Source organism: Erithacus rubecula (genome assembly GCF_903797595.1).
Source record: "Erithacus rubecula genome assembly, chromosome: 2".
NCBI lineage: Eukaryota > Metazoa > Chordata > Aves > Passeriformes > Muscicapidae > Erithacus > Erithacus rubecula.
The window spans coordinates 11,025,280-11,037,827 of NC_136685.1; positions in this window are offsets into that span (position 1 = coordinate 11,025,280).

The window sequence follows — 12,548 nt, forward strand, 5'->3', positions numbered from 1 at the left end:
TTGTATCTGACCTTTTCTTGGGAGCAGGTCTGATTATATGTTTTCTTTGCTGCAACTAAATATTTGCTGGGGTTTTCTGCTTTATCAAATTTACTTTTGCATTTATCTCTTATAGACTTGTCTTCTGTGCAGCTGTGCCTGCCAGAAAATGTATATAACAAAATTTCACCTTCTGCAAATGTAAGCAGCAGGGGTGTTATAATATGCAAAGAAAACCTTACATCTCCCCTTTCATCTTTTGATGAGCTCTTGCTTGCTTCCTAACCTGATATAAAAAATAAAAAAAATTGCATTTTTCAATGCAGTGTCACACTTCAACTGATTTTTCCACAGCAAAATCTTCAGTGCTAATGTATCACTGGATTTCTTCCTTTTACAGGTAGTTTCTTAAGATGAGTTCTTGTACTACCTCAAGAATGGTTTCTGCTGACTAATCCTGCATCAGCGTGGCAAAGGGATTTAAGCTGCTAATCTATATGTATAGCAAAAGAGAATTAATTACCTTTAGTTAAGAAATTCAAAAAGCACACTGCTTATGAAAGCCATTCAAGCCAAAATACAGCTTGGGGCAGCGGTATTGGTGGGGGCAGCTGCAGTCAGCAAATTTGGGAAATGAAATGGGAATTGAAGGTGCTCTGGAGTTTATTACTATAGGAAAGTGATTCTCTTTTGTGAATTATGTTAATTGACTGAAATAGTGAAAAGAATGCAGCCTTCTGCCTAAAGCTGAAACTTTGAATACTATTTTCAGGCTGAGTGAAATGTGCCAAAGGAATGAAATGCTACCTCACAAACATCATGTCTGATAATATTACTAGTCAGAAGAGCTAAGATAAATGTAGTAAAAGAAATAAAGACTTTAGATTTGATGGGAAAATAGAATATAATTTTCTATTATACTTGAAGGCACATATTTTGAACTTTGATATTAAAAATAAATACTAGAGTTACATCAGCCACAGAATACTATCTTGTGACTTTTCAAGGATGACATAACTAAGTCCTTTCTCAAAGTACCAAGAGTTTTCGTAGATAACTGGAGACATTCAAAAGGAACTTAATATATGGAGTAAAAATACTATGATTGTTAGAAAACAAGGTAATAGCAAATTCTAGTAGATGTTGTGTGAGAATATTTTAAGGAAAAATTAAACATTATTAGATCTGTCAACAGTATCTGTGTTGACACTGCTCAAAATGATTTATAAACTTTTTTTTCTCTGGAACACTGTTTTAGAGTATTTTTCATGGAATTGGGAAGAAACATCCCCACAGAGGATCTGTTGCATAATTTCCTGTTATGGGAGTTCTTTATCTGCCTGTACAGAAGAGTGTTCAGATTCAGTACAACAATTTATGTTTCATTTATTTTCATGCCTATTTGTCCATCCCAGAATTCTATTTTTCCCAGAATTCTCCTTGTTATGGCTGCATATGGGGTTCTGTGTACCTGTCTTTAAGGGACTATCAGATTCTTTTTCTCTTGCACCTTATATATTCTTGCTATGTCTTTTCTCATGTCTTACCTTACTAAAGTGTATTTTCTCTGAGCAGCATTGGAAACATCCATTGCAGTCTGGCTGCATTCTCTGAAAATTTGCATGTTTACTCTTATCAGTCTGTGGACAGCTCTGTTTTGTGTTGAGGAATATTTACCAGCCACACGTGATTGTCTTAATTACCCTGAGGAATTCAGAATTGTTCTAGCTGCTAGCTATGAATAAAGTTTCAGGTGGCTGTAATAAAAGGCAGTGAAATGCCAAATAATTTACATTCAAAGTGAACAGTCTATAATCAGCAACTTACTGAAAAGTAACTGATGACATTCATGGGGGTAGATGGCAAAGTTTTACTGGGGGAAGCTGCAGGGATGGCCTCTCACAGATTAGTTTCCTAAATGTCCAACTATCCAGCTGTCCAGCATCAGGAACTTACTGCAGCTCAAAGCTGAGCCTGGCAGGAGTGTTTGTGTGATGTGTGTGAAAACAGGTTTTAAAAGGAAACAAAACCACCCCAAAACCAACAACAGAGAAAAGGGGACTCTGTAAAAGAATGAGAAATAGCAGAGATCACTGAGATCAGAGAAGGAGGAGGAGAAAGCACTCCAGAAGGTGGGCAGATATTCCCTGCAGCCCATGGAAAACCTGTGCTGGAGCAGATTTCTTGCAGGACTGAGGGCTGCAGAGAGCCCATGCCAGAGCAAGGGAAGTGACAGAGAGAAATCCCTATGAACTGACCATAATCTCTTCTTCATCCTCTCTGTGTTGTCTGGGCTGAGGATAGACCAGTCTGGAGGGAAGGAATGAATCTATTTCAATTGTGAACAAGTGAAGTTAATTTCCCCCAAGCTAAGCAAGCCCCTGTCTTTATCCTAACCCATGAGCTTTCTCCCTCCTGTTTCTCCATAATGTCTGCCCCTGTTCTGCCAAGTGGAGGGAGTGGGTGAGTGGCTGGGTGGGAGCTTAGCTGTTAGACCCACCAGAGAGACATACAATTTGTGTAAAGACAGAATGAAAATGTGAAGGGTGCTCATTTCATACAGTCTGGGGAAAGATGAGGAAAAGATCTATACAGGGAGTTTGAATGATTTCATTTTATATTTGCTTGTTCGCAAAATTAAAAAAAAAAAATAAATCAAAACAAATATGATTCAAACAAATGAAAACCTAAATAGAGATTCAATACAATTTACAGGAATACTTAAAGCTGAAAGAAGATACCCTAACGTGCAAAATCAACTTTTAGAACTCATTGCTATTAATGCTGACAATATTAAGACTTAAGCAGGTTTGCAGGAAAACTTTAGAATTTGCATAAATGTTGAGAATGTTCACATTTCAATTGCAAAGGATTAAGAGAAAATCAGAAGAGGATGGCTGAAAGCATGTCTTCATGCCAGCTCCCTACCAGATTTCTTGCACTTCCCTTTGAAGAAAATTATATTGGTGCCTGTATGAGACAAGCTAATATCTCTGTCAATAGTCTGCTTTGCTCCATTTTTACTTGCTTACTGAATAGTAAAAAATTCACTAGCAATACTGAGTTGGACTGAGTTCCAAATGGCTCACCAGGCTGATTATCTAATGAGGACAATTAATCTTTAGTCAGCATGGTGCAGTTTTAAATGTGAGACTTTGGAAAAGCAGTCTGGAAAAGGAATCTGCCAGAATTTAGCAGGAGCTTGTCACTAATGGTAAGAACTAGCTGTTTTCCAGAATCACAGCAAAGGATGTTTTAAAAGGCTCAAAAAATATTCTTATTCATTCAGGGCCAAATACACCCAGAAGTGACTGATCTGACCTATTCCCTGTTAGTTTCACCACCCTTAGTCTGTCTAATAACAGCACCTCTTCATGTTCTAATATCAAACCCAACTAACTTCCTTGTGTCCTGCCTTTGGTGAGTAAGGAGGAAAAATCTTTATCAGCATCTATCTCGAGGTGTTTGATGCATTACAAGATACCTCAGGATGTTCTTTTATAATCTACAACAGCCAGATCTTTCAGCATTTTCTCAAGGGTTGCATCTTCTCCATCTGTTATTCTTGTGCTGTCTAAACTGTCCCTGATTTACCTGAATTTTATTTAAAAGTGAAGTGCCCAGACTGAGAAGAAGTTTTTCAGATGAGTCTTCTACCAGAGTAAAGCAAATGGAAAAAATTGCCTCTTTTATCATATGCATAAGATTTGCAATATTCCAAATTAACCTCAGTTAAGATATGTTAATTCTTTTTGCAGTTCACTGCCCTGGGAGAACTGAGCTCACAAACAAGAAGGGCAGTTGCATTCATTGCACAGCTTTTACAAATTTAGTAACCAATTTTAAGCATCCTTTTTTAAAGAATGTCATCTTACCTTATTGTGTTGGCCAGCAACACTCCCTTTGAAGACTATTAGATTTGAGTGTCTAAAAAAGTCAATATGCTTTACTTACTGAACTCAAAGAATTTTGATTGCAAGTTCTAATTAGATGAATTTGTTATTTGATAATATGCTAAGAAATCATATGTATGAAAGGAAAAATTATTTAAAACTTTCAGCAAACTTTTGCTATTTTTAAGCAATTTTTATGCAATGTACTTAATTCAGCTAAATATATGAATGAAAGCATACTCCCTTTAAAATTAAAAAAAAAGCAAAACAACACATTTCCAACATTTTTTTGTTAAGAAAGTAAATACCCTGCTTAGTAAAAATCATTACTTTCTCTTGCAATTTCTTCTTCTGTGTCTCACAGGGTTCAGAGGTGGGAAGAGGTGAAAATGTTGCCACAGAGATGATTTGTTATTATCTAGGTTACAGTTCTTTCCTCTGGCTCTCACACCAGTGGAAGAAGTGGTTATTACAAATTCCAACAATTATAATAAAAAAAGGAGTAAGAATTTTACACCCAAATATTTAGCCTATGCAGTCACTCTACAAGAGATGGAAAGAAAGTTTTCTTCCCTTCAAATTCAATCAGTAGTTGGAACATTTCTGTACAGTTGTCCTCCATTGGGATCATCACAAACCTGAATAACAGAGAATCAAAGTTATTGTATCACTTACTTACACAATTTAGCCTTCATGTTTATTTCTGTTTTGATATTAATTTCCTAAAGAAAGCAAGTTTATATGACCATGCTGACTGGGTATATATTTGTGTCCTAGATAAATCTCTTAGCTAATGTCAAAAAAAGAGAAAAAACCAAAAACCCTCATGATTCTCAGATTAGCTCATTTCCTACAATTCCTGAGAATGAGAAGCTGGGAAAAAGACAGAGACCTCCTGAGCAGCAGCAGTAATGAAGAGGCTGCAGCATGACCTGGAGCATGACTGACAGGTTAATCTGACACCTCAATAGCTAAATTGCCTTGATTCTGCATCTGTGCTGCAGCCTGGCCCTGGCTCTGTGGTTATCATGATTGGCAGCATGAGGGAAAGGAGGGCAAATTGTTCATCTCCAATGAGACAGAACTCTTTTGCAATTCTGCAGTATCACAGATGTGTTTTGGTGAAGATCAGAGTAGCAGGAATTTGTGACTGGACTAGGACATGCCTCTGAACATCCAGAGCCTTTCCAGGACATGAATTGTTTCTCAGAGGTTCCTGCTGGCCTCATATCCCACTGTGATCCTTAATGGATTATCTGCTGTACTGCACAGGAGAGCAGTGACTTCCTGCTTCTCAGTCTACAATAAATTAGGTAGTAATTAACTTTATGAGGAACTTGATCAATGAGTGATGGGAGAAAATGACACATATTACAATGGGCTTATCCATTCTTCTTAGCTTACACAACTCCATACTTTATGCAATTTTTCTCCTTGTATGTAATTAAAATATTATGGTATTTTAATTTTTTTTTTTGTCAGTGAATTTATCCATTTTGTTTCCTATTTCCAGTAAGAAAAAATATTTAAATCCAATTCCAACCCTCTCAGCCTGCCTCCATAGTAGAATTACTCCAACCTTTTGATCATCTTTGTGGAAAATTTTATTAGAAGAAAACATATCATGGTTTGCAATCTTGACAACACAATACTGAAAGCTAAAGAAGAAGTAACAGAAAATTCTGAATGAATTTAATATCTTAAATTAAAACTGGTCACAGATCATAAACATTCAAATTATTGATTATTTTAACACTATAAAGAATAGCTGAAAGGAGAACGAACTACTTCACTAGAGGGAAAAACAACAAGTCTTGAAGGAATGGAAAAACTAATTACTGAAGAGCTGCCCTCACTTGTGTGGCAAGGTGAATATACAAATTAATTTTTTAGCACATCACATTAGTGCTTCTCCTCTATCAGTCAGATAAGGGATATAGAGTATGCTACAGACAATGCTTACATTGTGCAACGGTGATGTGAAACAAGGTAATATTTTACATGGAGAAGCAGTACACAGATTAAACTACTTATCTTAATGTAACAGAGTCAGTGATACAGATGAGAACAAACAAAGAAAAAGATAATTTCTGACTCCAGCTCCTAGGCAGTAATTACTAGGTAAGACAAATTCTCAGCTTTGCAAAACTGTGAGGAAAATACATGGCACCTCTGAAACCAAATTATTTCACTATCTATATTTCCTAATGAACAGAAAATGCAGACAACCTCTCAATTTGTGAGCTAGATATGTGTCATCTTCTGTCACCTTGAGATATATGCACTAGATTTTCATATTAGTTCCATGAAAAATATAGGAAAGGTCCTTTCTTATGAAAATGAGAAATTCTTTACTGTCAAAAGAGCTGCTATAGCAACAACAACAACAACAAAAAAAAAGAATATGAAGCATATCAAATGGTGGAAAAATAATTGCTTGAAAATATAAATAAAACTACACAGATTATGTTCATTTCTGTATTTGTTAATTATATCCTCAGTATGTTCCATGACAGGAATTTCTGGTACAAGTTCTGTAATGGTTTTAATGGAAATTTAGTACAGCCAGAATGAGCACAACACAAAGCTATACACAGGCACTATAAAATTCTTCAGGTTTTCTGAAGGTTCAGGTTTTCTGTGCTGAGAGATGCAAAAAAAATCACACAGGAACCCAGCTGAAAACAATCAGTCATCTTGGTGATTCTTGGTGCCTCCTTTTCATAATTTCCTTTGGGAGCAGCAGAAATATTTTTTTCTAACATTATGCTTCAATTTGCCTATAACACTGTGGAGCATATTCTTACTCCACCTTCTTTTTTTTTTTCACATTTAAAATTACAGGACATTTTTTTACCCTAGATAGGAATGGGAAGAATGTTTTAAATCTTTATGTTGGTCACAGGAACAAAAGGGGTTCCAGTAAGTATTTTTCCCTCCATCAGGACCCTATTGCTAACTCCACTTCAAAATAAGAGAAACCTGATGCAGTTCTACAGTATTGTAACCGTGTATTTTCTTTCACATTTCAGACCTGCTTGGGGGCATGATGCAAAGAAGTGCAAGTTTCTAAAGAAGCTCTGAGCAGTTCTCATTCTCACTGGTCCATTCTGTGGATTCACAGGCCAGTACAGCCAATAAGGCTCAATCCAGCTCTGAGCACCAGCTCATATTTTGGAACTGGCCTCCATCAGGATCTGCATTTTATTAAATTGCTACAAGAGATATATATTCTTTCTTGATCACCTCAAATATTGCTACCAATCAAATGTAATTAAATAAAAATAATGTGGTTTTTTCCTGTAGCTGTAATTACAACAGGAAAAAATAATGTCTTAACACGAAAGACCCTATTGAGACTGTTTATGTTGTTAAATATCTGTACCAGGATCAGGTATCCATTTCATCATCTGGAAGTATTTCTCTTTTTTCATGATTGCAATTATAAAAGAACTATTCATAAATTTAATATCACCTTACTAATGATAATTTTTATAAATTCTTCTCCTTTAAGGTTTTCAAAGTAATTTCTTTCAAATATCTGATTGCCTTGAATAGATGAAAAATAAATGGCAAGGTGTAGCAAAACTCATTTCTTAACCATGTCAGATATTTTAATTATTTAAACAGCTTCTCTCTGAGGACTTCCTTTCATTAGTGTAATGATTTTGTAGGCAGAACTCTCTGCATGAGGATTTGTGAATTCTGTATACTGCATGTCTCTCAGGATTTTATTCTCACACAGTCAATAAAAATAAATATATATGTATAAAACTAATAAAAAACTACTGCAGAACTTTCTATTGCTGAATCTCATCTTCCTTTCCTCAGCATTATGATGATGACACTGCTTTTCATGCACATACTGCATGCACATTTCTTTGATGCTTTCTCTGTTTCTGAAGGGTTTGTGGCAACTTGTATTTTTTTTTTTTTTTTTTGATACAGATTATGGAGCAGAGAAAAAACACTCACCTTTTCTGTAGTTAGCAATTATTTTAGTCTTCATTGCCCTTTGTCCTGGGAATAAGGAGAGCTCATTTTCAGGGTAAAGTTCACATAAATACCTGTAGCAGATCTTGATATCTTATTTCAATACAAGAACTGCAGGATCCATGTCCAGAAATTATAACACCAACACTGAACTTCTGAAAAGAAACAGTTTTGGGGAAGCAGCTGAACAAGAACGGATCTTATTGGAAACTCTTGTAGCATTTTTCAAAGGAATCCTTGCAGTTCAGTCTGGGCTTTTAAAGAATCCCACTGAAAGCCAGCACTCTACCCCATAAATGGCCCAGATTATCATAACTTCCACATAAACTTGTCACTATGGAGCAGGGAAAGAGATGGATCTGACTGGAATCCTTGTAACTGCTTGGTTCAAGGATGCAGGATGAATGAGAACCAGTCATGAACATGTTCATCATTTTATGAACTCCCTCATTTGCAGGTTTTGTTCACTTTTTTCAGAGATGAGCCAAAGAATCATCTGGGGTTTGGGGTGCTGCTTGGCTGAAGTCAAGAGCAGCAGCTTCACTCTCTGTTTCACAGGGCAGCACAGTCAGGACAGGACACCCGGAAGATGAACATCCAATTCATGTAAATGCAGACTGGCACCCCACGCTTTTATACCAGTGCTTGAAAGCCCATGTATGCTTTTGTTTAGAACTCCTAGATTTGATTAAAAACATTGATCATTCATGAAAATTATGAAATTATTCTGAAAATAAAAGTATATCAGGCCACAAGGAGGGATTCTTGACAAGCAGGGGCTTTTGACATGGGAGGAATCAGTTAATTTATCTTGCATTTCAGATATTCTGAAATTTTCCATATAGATCACAGGAACCTTGAATTAAAAATTGTTTCTCCTGAGTCTTGACTTTCAGGTGTGGAAGTCCAGCAGTATATCAGTTGAGATATACTGAGACAGAAAGTAATAATACCAGAGGATGAAAAGCATATTTCACTCTTTATATTTTTCTTGAAAATATGAAAACCACTGTGAGTTATTGTGAGCATACACGGTTAACTTCAAGCATGACTTGTTTACATTTTGCAAGTTATCAACTGTGCATTTTTAATTTTTCTAGCATTTTCTAGAGATCTCTCTGCCTTTTTTTGACATTCACTGATAAAGCCTCTTTTTGACATAGATGTCATTGCATATTAGTAAGTGGAGATAGATAATTTTTTTTTTACAAAATCATACAAGTTGGTAAAAGCTTGGGATCTTGTTCTCCATCTTAGAGCATTCTAAGTATAATTTAAAAAATATTGCAGTCTTATAATTAATTTGTGACCCTTTTTCTCCCTGAGAAGGTTCAAAATTGATAAAAAGGGGTATTTTCTTGGTTTGGCTTGCTTTGTATAGAAGCATCTGTTTTTATTTGGTCAATTGATTGTACTTTGTTTTTATAATATTGTGTGTTTTGTGTTTATTTTTAGGAAGAGCATTCAGTGAGTAGCAAACAGAATAATTATTTACTGTAACAACTCATTGGTCACCTAATTGGAATAAGTGTCATGGGATATGGCAGATTCTTCATCGCTTTAAAGTTTTCAATCAAAATAATATTTTGTTTAAAAGTGTTTCTTGCTCAAATCATCGTCCTAAGACAATTATGCTTGAATTTTCTTGAGACTACCAAAGTGTTTCTGAGTTTATTTTCTAGATTTTGTGATAAATACTCCATGAATAAACAAACAGGTAATGGAATAAATGCATGTCATGAAGAAATATGGCTTAACTTCCATATGAAACTAGCTTTGGTTGCAAACAAAATACATTGCATTCTTCTAACAACTGAAAAAGTAGCTGTTCATAAATCAAAACTACTGTCTTTCCTGACTTAATATGAGCAGGTTTTGCGTTTCAGGCTAGTTTTATGAATAAATATTCAATACAATGTCATTGAAGGATAAGATGGCATTTTTAACTGATAAAGTAAATTTGATAGTACACATGTAAACATGGCAGGGCCATAGTAACAATGCTGGTTTTGGTATAGCAGGCCTTTAAGATATTTTTACAGCTCTAGAATCAGAGAAATGGTCCTAAACTCATCCCCTGTTAATTTCTTATTTCAAATGTTTTCAAAATATCCGTATTAAAAAACCAAAAATAACCCCCAAACAAACAAAAAACCCAAAAGAAAAACAACAAAAAAATAAACTATTAACTACATTTTTCTACCCCTGGAGAATTATGAATTACCAAGTGAATCTAGCACAAATCCTCCCCTACAGGAGGAGAATGTCAGACGTTGAACTTCATCACATATCTTTGGAAAGAATATAATTAATTTGCATTTCTTCCTGAGTAAATCTGGTTTTAGTGTGAGTTTTGTCATGTGTTTGATAAATGGCTTTGAATATACCTAACCCTACTGAACTATACACACTGATTATCTTAGCACTTTAAAACATATGTTCCTACCAGCACAAATTCTCTTTTTTGTGGTACCTGATACTGTACAAGCATATGGTGATATACTGGAGAAGAATTGCATCTTATCTGGCATGTTTTTCATATTTCTACCTCTTGCTTTATTCTTCTGGATTAAATAATGTTTGGAAAAAATAAGGTGATGCTACAGGGAATGAAATATTTTAAAAGTAAAAGAGAAAAAAAATTGGCTGTAGTTAGTGTCTTCTAAAATGTTGACAATGAGAATCCCAAGAATAATTGATTTTACTTTTTGAGAGACAGTTTACCTTTGCATTGTCACAAATCCAAGAAGTCTCCTCTCAGACTGAAAGGAAATAGTTCTGAAGAGCCAGACAAGCTGGAAACAGCACCTGCATTCTGAAATGTTGATTTCCACCCTCCCTTCAAAGACATCTGGGAGGCTGAGTGTGTCTCCTTTAGGATCAATATCATCAATCACACCAACAGGGAAACAAACTCAGAAATCCAAGTGTTTGAGCTGTCTCTCAGGAAATAAACAACACTTCTTTTAAAGTGACCAGAAATGAGTTGGCAGAAATTGCTGGTTAGCTCTAGGGCAGTGAAAGAGCAGGAGCTTTGTCAAGTATTAATTAATTCCATACCCTTTTGGAATGGTGGAGCATGAAAATCTATTTCAGATGAAGGTGCAAAATTGAAAAATATGTACTGCCAGTAGCTTGGAAACATTTTTTCATCTTCCATTCAAAGTATTTTAACAACTTTCACTTTTTAAGTTAAAAATCATGTTTTTCCTAGCTTTCAGTATAAGTATTCCAGAAACAGATGAACACATCATGAATTTACATAATTAGTTTCCCCAACTATTTTATTTTTAATTGGTATTCTAGTTGACATTACTTCAAAAATTATAGGTAGTTTCTGTTTTATAAATGGAATATTAGGCAGTTCTTGGCTGGGGATGGAAGAGGTGCTGAGTGAGCTGAAATGAGCTGACTAGGAACTCCCAGTGAGGCTGGAAAATGGAAAGCTGAGTCATATATTCTGCAAACTGTTCCACTGTATGGAGGGGAATCATTTTGTCAAACTGTTGGTAGCTGAAAGTCTGTTGTTTAGGTATGAATTAATTATCCCAAATCTCATTCTGAACTTAGTGGAGAAAAAGAGGCATTTCTAAAATTTGTTCTGCTGACCTGTTTTGGACCCTTTTTTAACATGAATTCCTCATTTTTCTTCATATGAGATAAATTTATTCAGATCAGTCAGTGACCTTCCAGATGAACCTTGATCTGTGTTTTTCTGGCAATTTACTAAACCACAGATCTCATGACCAAGATCAGAATTAAAACTGAAATGCTTCACTATGTATTTACTATGTTCAGCACCTTGCCAAAAATGGCAATAGGTGTTTACCTTACAACACAGTATTTATTTACATTACATTGCATGTTAACAACATCTGATTTTTTTTTATGCCACCTGCAACTGAACCATTTTGAGCTGTTTTTTTTTTTTTTTTATAAAGCTCCAAGGAACTCTGAGAGTTTTAGTGACTTGTCATTTAATGAAAATTGCTGAGCTTGGAGAATTCAGATGGAAATCTGCCTTGAGGAAACTTTGCTTTGGCTCTAAGCCATACCTGAGCCCCAAGGGGAAATGCAGCAAGGACAGGCACAGTGAGAGACTTCTATACCAGGATGTGCATGCAAATGAAAGCTAAAAATTGATAATCCTGTTTGTTGCTCTTGATGCTCAGGACTAGCAGTTTTAGGTCAGTTAGGAAGCCTGAAGAATAGAGAAGAGAGTGCAGAAATAGAGGTTTGACCAATGTCTTAAATGCTCCAAGTGGATGGGGAAGATTTTTCCAGCTTCATTCCTCATCCTGCTTTATTCAAGTGATTGATCAAGTGATCAAGGATCAGATTCCTCTAAAGAAGGAAATTTGAAAGTAAAGGGGACAGACATTTCTCAAAAATCTAAAACATAAAATTTGAATTTTTTATTTTTTTTAATCTTATCAACTGAGAAAAAATACTATTTAGGGAGAGTCCAATCTCAGATTTTCTTTCATACAGAATTTTGACTAATTGTTGCATTTACTTCTTTGACATAATTGGGAAGATTTGTAAGGACTAGCTACTTGACTTCTATGCACAAATTGATTTTTGTCAGGAATCTCTCACAAAATAAATGAGAAAACAAATTCTGTTTTGTTTTTCAAAGTTTGTATTCCTCATAGGACTTGATTAATGTGTTGGTAGAGAGTT